General features: G+C 37.1%; 1 protein-coding gene across 1 annotated transcript in view; it reads right to left on the bottom strand.

Moving 5' to 3' along the window:
- The window catches only part of LOC124291188 (sorting nexin-13-like), a 63,091-nt gene extending 48,193 nt beyond the window's left edge, over positions 1 to 14,898 (bottom strand). The window contains 1 exon segment of the mRNA XM_046728122.1: positions 14,797 to 14,898. The gene's annotated coding sequence lies outside the window, so the exon portion shown is untranslated.
- Positions 14,899 to 15,295: the final 397 nt, after the last annotated feature.

The raw sequence follows: 15,295 nt of genomic DNA, 5'->3' as shown, positions 1-15,295 counted from the left end.
GAATATCTGTCAACTTTATCAGGACTCGATTTAAGAGATATTAACCTACTTGCACCAGGTGCAACCTAAGATAAAAACCTAGTTGCACCAGCCAAATTCCAGTTGAACAGCTATTATTGCAATATGTAGTGTAAGAAATATGCTATTGAATTATTTAGATGTTTGATTCAGAGTTTACCCATTCAAAATTTCAGTTGTACCTGGTGCAAGTTAGCCTAATAACTAGGTTGCACTTTGTAAGATTGGGTTGCACCAGTGCAAGTAACAAAGTACTTAACCGAGCTCTGGTTATGAAGTAACAATAGTTGTATTCAAGATGATTCCCATATCTATTGTACCAGTGATTTTACTGACAACAATTGCCTTTTGGATATGACTGATTTCAGCAAATTATGATATAACATTCAATACCAATACCAAGTTTTAATACATCCTGAGGACATTGTGAAGCCAAAAAGACATGATGGAAAAAAACAACCAAAAAATCCAACCTAGCAAACCCCCCTCCACACACACACACACACACACACACACAAAATTTTGTGCTTCCGATTACCCGACCAACCCTTGAATTCTGGTGCCGACCCTATTTTATTTAAAGCGGAATGAATAAAATAAGCTTTCGGATACCATTGCTTTTTCCCGGCACCGACAGACATTGGTCATTCTGATAGAGAAAGTCGACATGATAGCCGCAAGCTTGATTAAGTAAACAATTACACATTGATAAATATGTTATTAGTTTGTACTTTACTTCTAAAACAATATGTAAAAAAATATATAAATTCCTATCTACCTACCCTAAATTTTAAAGAGGTGTAATCGGAACAACATTTTTTTATTTTGCCCATACTTGTGTGTCCCAATTGTGAAACACGCAAGTGTAGGACTGATGCTGCAGGTTGTATAACACGGCACTCGGCAATATTCCATCCGTATACATGCAATCTATACATAATCAAATTTGGACCAGACAATCAGGTGATTAAATTGATGTAAAGATCAACACCATCAGGGAATAATTTTCTGTATTAACCAAGTCACAGAGCCTGCACTCTACCATTTAGCTGCCCCTTACCAACATCGTATTTTGTCTGTATTAACCAAGTCACAGAGCCTGAACCCTACCATTTAGCTGCCCCTTACCAACATCGTATTTTGTCTGTATTAACCAAGTCACAGAGCCTGAACTCTACCATTTAGCTGCCCCTTACCAACATCGTATTTTGTCTGTATTAACCAAGTCACAGAGCCTGAACCCTACCATTTAGCTGCCCCTTACCAACATCGTATTTTGTCTGTATTAACCAAGTCACAGAGCCTGAACCCTACCATTTAGCTGCCCCTTACCAACATCGTATTTTGTCTGTATTAACCAAGTCACAGAGCCTGAACCCTACCATTTAGCTGCCCCTTACCAACATCGTATTTTGTCTGTATTAACCAAGTCACAGAGCCTGAACTCTACCATTTAGCTGCCCCTTACCAACATCGTATTTTGCCTGTATTAACCAAGTCACAGAGCCTGAACTCTACCATTTAGCTGCCCCTTACCAACATCGTATTTTGCCTGTATTAACCAAGTCACAGAGCCTGAACCCTACCATTTAGCTGCCCCTTACCAACATCGTATTTTGTCTGTATTAACCAAGTCACAGAGCCTGAACCCTACCATTTAGCTGCCCCTTACCAACATCGTATTTTGTCTGTATTAACCAAGTCACAGAGCCTGAACCCTACCATTTAGCTGCCCCTTACCAACATCGTATTTTGCCTGGAACCTACACTAAGCGTGAACCCTACCATTTAGCTGCCCCTTACCAACATCGTATTTTGTCTGTATTAACCAAGTCACAGAGCCTGAACCCTACCATTTAGCTGCCCCTTACCAACATCGTATTTTGTCTGTATTAACCAAGTCACAGAGCCTGAACCCTACCATTTAGCTGCCCCTTACCAACATCATTATTTTGTCTGTATTAACCAAGTCACAGAGCCTGAACCCTACCATTTAGCTGCCCTTACCAACATGCATATTTTTGTCTGTATTAACCAAGTCACAGAGCCTGAACCCTACCATTTAGCTGCCCCTTACCAACATCATTATTTTGTCTGTATTAACCAAGTCACAGAGCCTGAACCCTACCATTTAGCTGCCCTTACCAACATCATATTTTGTCTGTATTAACCAAGTCACAGAGCCTGAACCCTACCATTTAGCTGCCCCTTACCAACATCGTATTTTGCCTGTATTAACCAAGTCACAGAGCCTGAACCCTACCATTTAGCTGCCCCTTACCAACATCGTATTTTGTCTGTATTAACCAAGTCACAGAGCCTGAACCCTACCATTTAGCTGCCCTTACCAACATGCATTATTTTGCCTGTATTAACCAAGTCACAGAGCCTGAACCCTACCATTTAGCTGCCCTTACCAACATCATTATTTTGTCTGTATTAACCAAGTCACAGAGCCTGAACCCTACCATTTAGCTGCCCCTTACCAACATTAACCAAGTCAGAGATTTTGCCGTTTGTATTAACCAAGTTGCCTGTATTAACCAAGTCCACAGAGCCTGAACCCTACCATTTAGCTGCCCCTTACCAACATCGTATTTTGTCTGTATTAACCAAGTCACAGAGCCTGAACCCTACCATTTAGCTGCCCCTTACCAACATCGTATTTTGTCTGTATTAACCAAGTCACAGAGCCTGAACCCTACCATTTAGCTGCCCCTTACCAACATCGTATTTTGTCTGTATTAACCAAGTCACAGAGCCTGAACCCTACCATTTAGCTGCCCCTTACCAACATCGTATTTTGTCTGTATTAACCAAGTCACAGAGCCTGAACCCTACCATTTAGCTGCCCCTTACCAACATCGTATTTTGTCTGTATTAACCAAGTCACAGAGCCTGAACCCTACCATTTAGCTGCCCCTTACCAACATCGTATTTTGTCTGTATTAACCAAGTCACAGAGCCTGAACCCTACCATTTAGCTGCCCCTTACCAACATCGTATTTTGCCTGGAACCTACACTAAGCTGGAATACCCATGAGAGGGTTTAGCTACATGAGCTGAATATTAAGTGTAGGAAACAGAATTGGAACCATGAATACACTGTACAATGTTTATCACTGTCAGGATGGCACGTTTTTAAGCCCCTGGTTATTTTTCGCATTCATGGGCTTACAAACAGAAAAATGGAACACTTTTAAAAATGCTTAAGCTAACAGGCTTAAATAAAATTGGAAAACTGATTGATGTCCCTAACCAAATGTTTTTGAACATGCGATGTAACACGCTTCTTGGTCTGTCATACAGACCCTGAAACAAATAGACCCAATGCAGCCGATGCAAGTCTAGAATGTGTGGAACGTCTAGATTACCGAATTTTCAGGAAAAGAAGAAAGTCTCTGGGCTCCATTTTATTGTATTTAATTTTACTTTTAAAAATAAAAAAATCTTATTTTAAAAAAAATATGTTCATTTCAGAGACTAGCTGTTGGTCTACATGCTTCTTTACAGGCTATGTACACTGTGGCCACACCTCAGCTACTGTAAGTGGTTTCCCTATTTGTACAACACATTAGACGCTTACCCTAAGTGTGAGTCTGAATACTAAATGGGACATTTTAAATGTGTACCCAGACATGCATATTGATTTGCGGTTTCTGTTTTGACAGCTAACATTTAAATTTTGAATGTGTTCTTGACTCCAAATTTTCAAGTTGAAAAACAAAATTGTGCATAATAAATGCTTAACTATTGGTATCTCTTTCAATTTCAGAGTATCATTTCCTTGAACTTGAAATATTCATTCTTCCTATCATGTTTTTAGCCTTATTTTGATTTTACTGCTCAGGCTAAAATTTGGACAAAATTTTACCCAAATAAGGAAAAATTTGCACGGCTAAAAAAATATGCCGTTCCAGTCCTGTAAAACCAAAAATTGGCATGGCCGCTGACAAATAAACATTATCTGACTAAAAATCTCTGACATGCGCAACCAGGACTTATCTTTCAACATTATTAAACATTTAATGGAAACGATTTTGATAAAATGTTACTTAAGTTACATGCATAGGTTTGAAGTTGAACTAGACGTATTTCACTTAGAATTAAATATACCTGTCTGAAAACGCACAATACTAACGATATAATCAAAATTTCTCCAAATCCAGCAGATCAGATTCACACAGAAACTAATGACAGAAAGAAAAAGTACATTCTCTCAATAGAAACAATGGATAATGTTGAGCAAGAGGTATTTCACTTAGAACTGAAATATACCATTCTGACAATGCCCAATACAAACAATTAACAATAGAATCAAAATGTCTAGAAAGCAAACAGATCACAGACACACAGAACCTAACCCTGGTAGAGTCAATGGACAGGTAAACACAGCAATGCTTCACACCTGTTAACGAGTTATAATCAATATATCGCCATATGTAAATGTCTACTAAGTGATACCTGTCAAATTTCCAAATCTGATCTGTATTTATGTATTGTGTTATGGAGCAAACGGAGTACTGGCTGGAATAAATTAACCATCTGTGGCACACTTCACCCGTGTACATTTTGGTCAGGAATGACCTGGAAAATGGCAGCAGATTGGCAGCCTGGGTCTCGTTTCACAAAATTACTGCCGATTTACGACTTCAAGTTTTGTAGTTAAACCAGTCAGAGCTGTACAATAGGTAGGTGAAGTGGGACCCTGAGCCTTAGGTTGTTTGGATCGGTGGTAGATTCAGCTAAAATACGCCAGACTGTTTGACAATTTACAATCTGATGACTTTACCTACAATTAGGATTTACAGTAAAATTACACCTCTCTCGATGAAGTTCATGTGTATTTCCTGTAGTCTACATGGTTGAGTTAGTGAGTGAGTACGATTTTCCCCTCTTTTTCAGAAGCATTCCAGCAATACCAAGGCAGGGGACACCAGAAATGGGTTCACACATTGCACCCATGTGGGGAATCAAACCCAGGTCTTCAGCATGACAAGTGAACACTTTAACTACTAGGCTCCTTCAACGGCTCCTTAAGTTTGGTCGTTATTCCTAAAGTATGCTTATCCCCTTAAATCTGAATGCTTGGGATTTCTGAGTAACTTTTATCAAGTTTTTAAAGTTTTTTGGCGAGATACTGCTAGGAATATTGCTGAGTGCGGCGTAAAACTAAACTCACTCGCTCACTGCTAGGGATCGAGCTACCAACTTTCCGATGTCAGGGTGAACACTGTATCCGCTAGACCAAGGAATCAGTGTCGCAGCTGCAGGGGCTGAACAGTTTTTAGCAACTTGCCTCACTGCAGTCTTATGGCACTCAGCCGATAATGAAGTATGGATAACTTGATTTATCATATAATGGTAGATGTCTCGACACAATAAGGCCAAGAAATTAAGCCTAAGTACCAGGTTCTGAAGCTCACCTTTATTCCGAGATAGCACAATGAAGGGGTGATGATGTGCCAAAAAGGTTATTTTGTACAAAAGACATAATACCATAGGAATGAATAAATTTAAGTAAACAGGCTCTTTTTTCTTCTTTGCTCGGGTGGTGGAGTTACTGAGTGAATATATGTTGCATTAAGCCGCATCAGCAACTTTGCAGCTAGTCGCGTCTTTGGAGGGTGGGGTAGGGGGTAAGATCGTGGTGTGTGGTGATTGTTTCTTGCCCCATATAAACTTCATAAATTGCCAAATATAAAATATTTTTAGCATTTAAAAGGAAAATTATTTTAACTAGTGATTTTTATTTTTTTCCCTCCTGCCTTTAGGTTTTCCCCAGTACAAAATCCGTAAAAAAAAGAAATAAAATTGGTCTGGCCTAAACAATAAAAAAAATAAATAAATAAAAAAAATTTAAAAAAATGTGGTTGCAGCTTACATGAATATAAACATGCAAACATGGTCAAAATAAAATAAAATACTGTTGTCAGCTGAAGTGGAACACCCTACATGAAATGCACCCTGGGCACTCAAAGACTTCACACGAGCAAAGTAAACTGCTAATGCTCACACATCAAATGTTGTAAATGTTGTCATTGTAGTTGTTGTTTGTCATGGCCTTTCTCACAAGTATTTAGTAGCAGACAGAAGAAAAGCAGCATGCGATATATAGAATTATCTGCTTGTTCACGATCAATCAAAATTGAGTTTGAAAACAGTAAGACATAAGTGACAATGAAAACTGCGGAAAAACATGCAATTTTCAAGCAGTAATTTTGAAATATTTTCAAGACATATGACAAAATTCAAAGTCAGTGGGACTTTAAGTTCAGTTTTACGCCACTTTTAGCAATATTCCAGCAATATCACGGCAGGGGTACACAAGAAATGGGCTTCACACATTGTACCCATGTGGGGAATCGAACCCGGGTCTTCAGCGTGACGAGCAAATGTGTTAACCACTAGGCTATCCTTCCTCCCAAATTCAAAGTACTTTTCAATATATGATGTACAGAACTTCGTCTTTGAGGTAGGGAGTGAACATTCATTTAACCTACTTGGCTGGTTACGATAAGAACTCCGTGCTTAGGGACCTCCTCATGCTGCCGGCAATGCCAGCTATCAGCGAGAACCGAAGGTGTTAATGTCGTCTCAGTCAGTGCTACCACAGGTGGAATCCCCACAGCGTTTCACGTTAATAATAACTTCAGGAATGCCTCATGTGTCGTCGTCAGAATGTAACACTAATCAGGGTTGGAAATAACCCATTGCCCGACGCCCGAGTCCAGTGTTTTTTTCTGTCGGGCAAGCAAATTTGTATATCACACTGTACCGGTGTCCAGTTGATATTCCAATGTTAATTATGTTATTTATTTAAAAAATCAACAAGAAAATGGCTGGTATAGTGGAAAAATTCTCAGGGAAAGTGATTTTACACGTGCCACTGTACCGGAGTACACAATCAATTTTAAAGTTATTTCCACCCCTGCTAATGAAACTTATCATGCCACACAAAGGTGCCTTGTTAATGTGGAGTTATAACGTCAACTTAATGTTATTGCTCAGTGGGTACACATGGTGATATATCATACATGCATGAAGTTGTATCTACCGCTATATATTATTTATGATAGTTGTCAGTTAATAATCAATAATTGGGATATAAACTGACATACTTCCTCGTCTCTCAGCATGCGTAGACAAGGATTTACAGTAATTTGTATTCTTCTGTTATGACTTATAGATGAAGATTGGAAAGATTAACATTATTTGATGATTGAATTTAATAACATTGAAAATCTGTTCGTACGGTGGGTGACTGAAAAATTACTTAAGACTTGGGATTTCATGATAAATTTATGAATATGTCTTGTCTATAGCATGACCCTGAAAACAGCACATCACCAGGCATGAATGATACCTAAATTTGTAATAACAACAGGTTTGTGTCGCAATATTTCCTTACATAAAGCTGTCGTGTGGAACTAGAGCACATGGCACCATTTTGTGTGTTGACACCGACACCAAATTGGTGACAGTAAAAATATTCTGTTCAGTTCATTTCTTAAGTAAATTAGACGAAGCAGTCTATTTCCTGTAATTTAATTGCCAATTATCCATGTTTCAAATTACAAGGCTTAGTTTTGTCTAAGAGGTATTTAGTCAACAGTCTTCTATGCATGCCTTTTCCAAAACTTGCTTTTTATGAACAAACTGAGGGAATTGATTTCAGGTTCATCTGATAGATATCATGTGTAAGGTCACTTTTGCAACTAATTTGGGATGTCTCAAATTTTGAAATGTAATTTCATTATTGGTTACAGTTTTTAATCCTTCGTAGTTTATTTCAATACAATGAAATGAAACATCAAAAGAAACTTCAGAAAGTATGCTTGTTATTGCTATGTTTGTCACATCATTGTGAATACTTGACTGACTGACTGAGTGAGTTTGGTTTTACGCCGCTTTTAGCAATATTCCAGCAACATCACGGCGGGGGACACCAGAAATGGGCTTCACACATTGTGCCCATGTGGGGATTCGAACCCGGTCTTCGGCGTGACGAGCCAACGCTTTAACCATTAGGCTACCCCACCGCCCCGTGAATACTTGAACGATGAGTTGTAAAGAAAAGTTGTCGTTACTGAATTAATGAGTTAGTGACACGTTTGTTTTTGTTCATACAATTTACGATTGTTCTTAAGCATCTAAAAGCCCACAAGATGAAGAAACACAACATACAAATGTTCAGCAGGAAATAACCCTGATCGTCGTATTAATCTGTGCCTGTTTCGTTTTCAAAATGTTATGACTGTGTTCTGTTTTTGCTCGCATAAGCTTTGTGATTCCGTTTACGATTACAATCGATTATTCATCAATCACTGAGTTCCGATATAAATACAGAGCTACAGATAACGTTTCGGGTCATTGAGTTATGTACTCGCTTGTGTTCATCTCAACTGGGTATCTAACTTTTCCTTTGAGTAACCAAATAAACTGTACCCGCCTCACTCAAACTCAATTGGATATTTTGCCATTTTCCATGTATTGTTATAATATCATAAAATTCAAATGTTGGTTTACGTGTTTGCTATTTATGTTTGATCTGTAATATGGGAAACGATAAGAAAGACTGCAAGTTGCCAAGTTAATGTGCTGAAATGGAACCTCACAATATACCTCAGTTATTTTGTGCATGAGGTAAGATCAAATTTATTGAGTATTTATTAAAATTCAAGCCGCATTTGTATGCAATGACTTAATAAGAATTGAGTTTTAAATATTTGTGTAATTTACTAGTATTGGGAATTGGTTAAAATCCTCACAATTGATGATTGGGTAATTACAACCGATCAATCATCAAAATTAATTGGTAAAGCGCCATTTATCAAATTCTCCTTGTTATGTTTGTTAATGCACTAAAAATATAGAAAAACAAGTACCGTTATATTACCGTGAGATAAGCTTCTAATTTTGAGGGAAAAAAAAGCAGTCTGTAGAAGGGGTCAGCATATCTATGGGTTACACTTTGGTCAAACTTTTTCCAGAGGGTAAGAAAACCATTACATCGACGCTTCATGCTAACAAACAAACAAAGAGAGACAACTTTTTCAGTAAAGACATCAAATTTGCAATTAAACATCACTAGACAAGATTATTTACCTTTTAAGTTCTAATTTGTTTTTGCTGGGCATTGTATTATTTTTCAGGGATTAAGATTACCGTGTGTATTTGTCTTGTAGCCGGAAATAGCAATCAGCTGTGCACACATTCCTCGGCAATCAACCGGTGATTTAATAATAATAATAATAATAATAATAATAATATGTCCATTTATATAGCGCCAATCTCCACACTAGGTATGCTCATAGCACTAACAATCAAGGCACAGCACATTATTACCCCGGATAACCCAAGCATCCTGTTAGTTAAAACATACACAATAATTTAACAGGATGAATTTTAATACATAAAATTATTACTTAACCCAAAGAAATATTTCCCAGCATTGTGTAATTTTAATTACAGGTTTTGTTCTTTAAATGTAAAATATACATGTATAATCAACACGGTTATACGGACCCTCATGAACATGGTAAGCGGAAGTTGTACGCACATGGAATGGGGTAAAATACGCAAGCCAGTTTGTTGACATGTGATCGTCCAGCTACAATAAGTATGATATTTAGCAAAACAAAATATATTAACCATTTTCTGTCAACTACACTTCATTTCGAGGTGTGAGTAGACACAATATGATTGTGAATTCTTTGAATAATGCTGACCTAAGTTGTAATTATCGGTAACTGCCAGTTATCTGTGGTCGATCTCTTGTCAGTGACCTCCAGTACCTATTGTAAGGAGGTGAAAAGACAATAACAACATAATGCATACGATTATTTCAGTATACTATTATGCGCATTCAAATACTACATTGTATCCCTTGAGTGAATTCAGGTGAATGAACAGCTGGTAACCAACATGGTTAATTAAAATGTCAAATTGGCGATAAAAACATGACAAGAGGTGGTTTTTGAAGGAATGATTTACCATTTAAATTATATTTTAGTTCCGCTAGGTATTGTTTACTATATGTATTTTCTTGTGAACTTGGCTAGAAATAGCCATCAGTTGTACTAGGGGTGAGTATTGCAGAGAATTTTCATATTGCGATCTATTGCGATGCGAAGTAATACATTGCGATATGTATTGCAATATATTGCATGAAGTTTCTTTTAACCAAAAATGACTCATAATCGAGTTAATGCTTTATTATAAAGCAAAAACACAACAAATTCAAATTGCTTGATTAAGCTTTAATAACAACTTTTAATCAAGACAAAATAAAAACCGTGAACTTTTTCAACCCAAAATGCTGCCATGCTTAAACCTTTGTCCTAGTATTTGTCCGTTGTTGGGTGTCACCATTTTACAACAATCACATGACTTCCGGTGTTAAAAACGGAAATATCCGAAGATTTCCGAGTGTTACAAAGTTTTCCTAATGCATGTCAAAATACCGGTTTTCAATCAACGTATCGCAGTACGTATCGTTTTCATGACTGAACCGGTAAATACCGGTAAACCGGTTATATTGCACAGCCTTAAGTTGTACACACATTCAATGGTTGATAGAAGTAACAGTGAGTTCATACGATCACTCGTAATGCAGAGCTAGATTTAAGAGATGTTAACCCACTTACACCAGGTGCAACCTAAGATAAAAACCTAGTTGCACCCGCCAAATTCCAGTTGCACTGCATTTATTGCAACATGTAATGAAGAAATAAGCTATTGAATTATTTAGAAAAAAATTTCAGAAGTTTACCCACTCAAAAATTGATTTGCACCTGGTGCAAGTTAGCCTAATAACTAGGTTGCATTTTGTAATATTGGGTTGCACCAGTGCAAGTAACGAAGCACTAAATCGAGCCCTGTAATGTTTAAAAATTGATTTATGCAGTCCCTCCTGGACTCTGCGACTAATTCCGCAGCAAATTTAAGTTAATTCTGCATCACATTTTTCAAAATTCTGCAGTTAAAAGCTTAGTTTAAAAAAGGTTAAAAACCCCACACAAAATAATGCCATTTTGATCTTCAAAAAGATCGATTTTGTGAACATAATGGTGTGTCAAATTCAAATAATATTATTGTAAGGTGCTGACGTAATATTACTTAATGAATAAATCCACCTTAATTGTGAATATTTTGAAAATATCGTTATAACAAATGTCTCAGTTCATTTTTGTGTAACCAATCATACTTTTGACATTTACTCCTACTTTTCGTTTCAGTTGATGTCATTCTTGATTCAGCTTTCAAAATATGTAAATTCTGCGGCAGAATAATGGCAAATTCTACAGGTATTCTGCATGAAAATGCGTTTTCCGCGGACCAGGCATTTTTCTGCATGAAAAGGTCATTTCCGCTATTTATTCTTCAACCGCAGAATCACGGAATCCAGGAGGGACTGCTGAATAAATTGGTTAGAAGAAAAACTAAACATTTGATATTATTAACATTGCTTCAATACGAGTACTTTTTATAGTAATAACAGCATTTAATAACCGCAATTGATAGACCTATGAAGATTTGGGTTAGAATTGGTCTTCAGTAAGCGGTGCATTAACGGATCGGGTGGTTAGGCTAACTAACTTGGTTGACACGTCATTGTATCCCAATTGCGTAGATCGATGCTTATGACAACTGGATTGTCTGGTCCAGACTTGACTATTTACAGACCGCCGTTATATAGCTGGAATATTGCTGAGTGCGGCATTAAGCAACAAACCAAACCAACCATCTTTTGATGCTCTGTGATGAATTGCAAAACAAACATCGTCAGACATGATCGTCGTCTGGTAAGTGGGTCACAATATTTGGCACTGTTCGTAACTGAATTAACAGTCCAGATTCAGAAACAATGTAAATGAAGCATTTTGCTTGGCAGTAAAACTTCTGATCCTTCAAGCCAGTTAAGTTATAATTTTAAGTCATTCTTATTTATCAAAAACTAGAAGCTATACGAAAGAGAATTTTCTATGACTTAAATCAAGGTTAGGTTATACTTAGGCAAACCAACCCTGACTCTTACCCAGCAAAGAGTTGCAGGAACGGTTAGAATTCTTTCCTGTGTAGCATATATTTTGCTTCATGTAAATATTGTTTGGTAGGTGTCCAGAAAAGTGGGGTTCCATTTTATGTAGCTTGATTGCCCTGTCCCAAATGGACAGGGGCACTGATCCTGTTGATACCAGCTGTATTACTTTCTCACCGGCTACAGATTTGAGAAAAATTGAATCAGCTCAGTTTCCTGTTTTACACTTTTACCACCATTACTACGGTTTGTTTAACAGGCATTCTAGAAGTTATAAGTAATAGGAATGACAAGTGTTTATGGATGATCAACTTCTTTATTGTACAATAGTGACATTCCAGTATAGATACTTACACTGTTTTCAAGCATGATTCATGCTTAAAAACGGCATAAGTATCTATACCGAAACGTTGCCATAAAGTTGATCATCCATAAAGACTTGTCATTCCCATTACAATGGTTAATAAGCCTGGCAATTAGGGCTCCGTAATATAACCGGTTTACCGTTATATACCGGTTCAGACATGAAAACAATACATATTGCAATACGCTGATTGAAAACCGGTATTTTGACATGCATTCGAAAAGACTTCGTAACACTCGGAAATCTTCGGATATTTCCGTTTTATAAATTGTTCCTTTCCTTTTTCTATTTGTGCCAAATACTATTTACATTTTATTTTGTCATGATTAAAAGTTTTAATAAAGCTTTTAATCAAGCATGGTGATTTTGTTGTGTTTTTGCTTTATAAATCAAGCAATAACTCGATTATAAGTAGTTTTTGTTAAAAAAGAACTTCTTGCAATATATTGCAATACATATCGCAATATAGGCTTTCGCATCGCAATATATTGCAATATGAAAATTCTCTGCAATACCCAGCCCTACTGGCAATCAATGTATTTATGCATGCCACCTGTCCCTATCTCCAGGCAAAAGAAAATATTTAGTGTTACGCATCATATCAAAGTACAATAATGATAATGAGAATAGATACTGCCTTTTCACAACATTAAGTAATCACACAACTCTTATGTATGCTTATGTATTACTTCAGCAACACTTTCATAACCCTTCTGCAACACTTATATGTCACTTTCACAGAACTTATGCAGTGTTCACTTAATGGTGTTTCAAAGTAACAGGACATTGGGTCCTGTAAGTTTAAGATGTCTGTCTGACCCTTTGAAAATTCACAGGACCCATGGAATAAAATTAAACACACATTTCAGATTTACCATTTCTTATAATTGGCATTGAAATTATTTACAAACATAAGAAAAATTAAGATGGAAATAAACAGCAAACAAGTGTCACATGTCAAATATAACAACTTCAGTCAAAGTCATTGCAAAATATACAGTCGGACACTGGGGCCTTGGGTTGTAACTTCTATCGGACCGCTATGCCGGATTTGTCAGAGGGTCAGACACTATTTACTTTAACACTGCTTATATATCACTTACCACAACATAACTAATCATGCTCAGTGATTTACTGCAGGAAAATAAACTTTTCTCTTCAGTACCTGAGACTAGGTATGAAACATCAGATTCTATATTTCCAAGCGACCTGTTCGACAAAGTGATCTTTGTGCTGGGGTGACCTTATCCCCTATACTTTGTCACAGGCTTACGATCACCTTAGTGCTAAGATTGCTTTAAGGAAGGGGGCGTGGTATTCTTACCATGCTTATCTGATTATATTTACAGATTTTACGTTTGTAACTTACTCTATACATAGTTGTACCATTTCCTTTAAGTTGTACGACTATCCTTATCTTACCCTCTATGACAATATATAAGAATGTGCACAATATACTTTATACTATAACACTGAGTTACCTCCCCACTACTGCCAAGGGAAGTGTTATCCAAAGGGGGTTGTCTGAAGATTGATGCCATTGTCATCAACATGTTTAACATGTTTAATGTTCTCAATACAATGACATGGACAGGTGAGTTTGTGATTTGTATCTGAATGGTCTTTAAACAACAGTGAGTGAGCATGGTTTTATGCCGATTTTAGCAATATTCCAGGAATACCAATTACCATGGCGGCGGACACCAGAAATGGGCTTCACAAATTGTACCCATGTGGGAATCAAACCCTGTCTTCCTCGTGACGCATGAACACTTTAACCACTAGACTTCCACAACAAATACTTCAGAGGTATAAAGTCTGTAGGTAGATGAAAACATGTACAAGTCTGTGAGAATGGCAAAGGCCAAATACTATTTCAATCTTAAAAATCTAACTTTTTATCTCTACCTGAAACAGTGTACATTATGGTAACTTGTCATCTGGTTTTGTATCTAGTTCACAAGGTCATACCTGTTTTGAAATGCAAAACTGAAGTTTCGTCATTATTGAAACTGACGGCAATCAACTGAAACAATCTGACAAGATCTCTTAGATTTTATTTAATTATGGCCGTGACATTAGTCATAAATGTCGATCTGCCAGGACAGATATGAATGAACCTGATAAACCTTACACTGTGGCGTCATCTAGTTGGAATAACTCGAAACAAATTACGATAAGTAAGCACACGGCAGACTTAAGCATACACACCCCCTAAACGAACTGTCAAAATTTACCTCACATCACAAGTGGCAGGATCGAGAGGCACTGCCTACTTCTTCCAACCTGTCGATACTGTCAACAAGTCTTTGGCTACGTCAGCCTTGTGATACTGTTATTTTCATTTTGAAACATACGATTGATGTATTACCTTTGTGTCTGCTACATCAACGCGTTGGAATAACAGAGTATTCGTTCTGTCATGACCACGGGTTAAATTGTTGACGCAGAGGTGTTTTCTCGTCTTCGGCCATGTCTGTGAACCTTGATACTAAAATGAACCAATAACAGCGTCTGTTTCAAAACTCTACGGTGTAGAAAGAAAGGCCGCTATTGGTTCGAAGGATGTGTAAAGGGAAGTAATCTTTATGCAAAGAGGCGCTTGTAAAATCTAACAACTAAGTGCCAGCTCAGTTCATATGGGTCTCTGGTGCAAGTTAACAAAGCAAATTCGGATATCTTGTCGACCTAAGAAACTAAAAATATTGTTGTCACTATTTCATTATTTTTGCTTTTATATCAATAACAAAATGAAAACATGAATTGAAATGCTAAAATATAAAATATGAAGGTGAAATCTAAAAGCGAGAGCAGGTTTCATTGGTTTATGTTGAATAACTACTACTACTACTACTACTACTACTACTACT

This window comes from Haliotis rubra, unplaced genomic scaffold (assembly GCF_003918875.1).
Source record: "Haliotis rubra isolate DU_JTF1 unplaced genomic scaffold, ASM391887v1 Scf485, whole genome shotgun sequence".
In the NCBI taxonomy this organism is placed as follows: domain Eukaryota; kingdom Metazoa; phylum Mollusca; class Gastropoda; order Lepetellida; family Haliotidae; genus Haliotis; species Haliotis rubra.
Note: the sequence above shows the minus strand (reverse complement) of the source record. Positions and strands in the feature narration are given on the sequence as shown.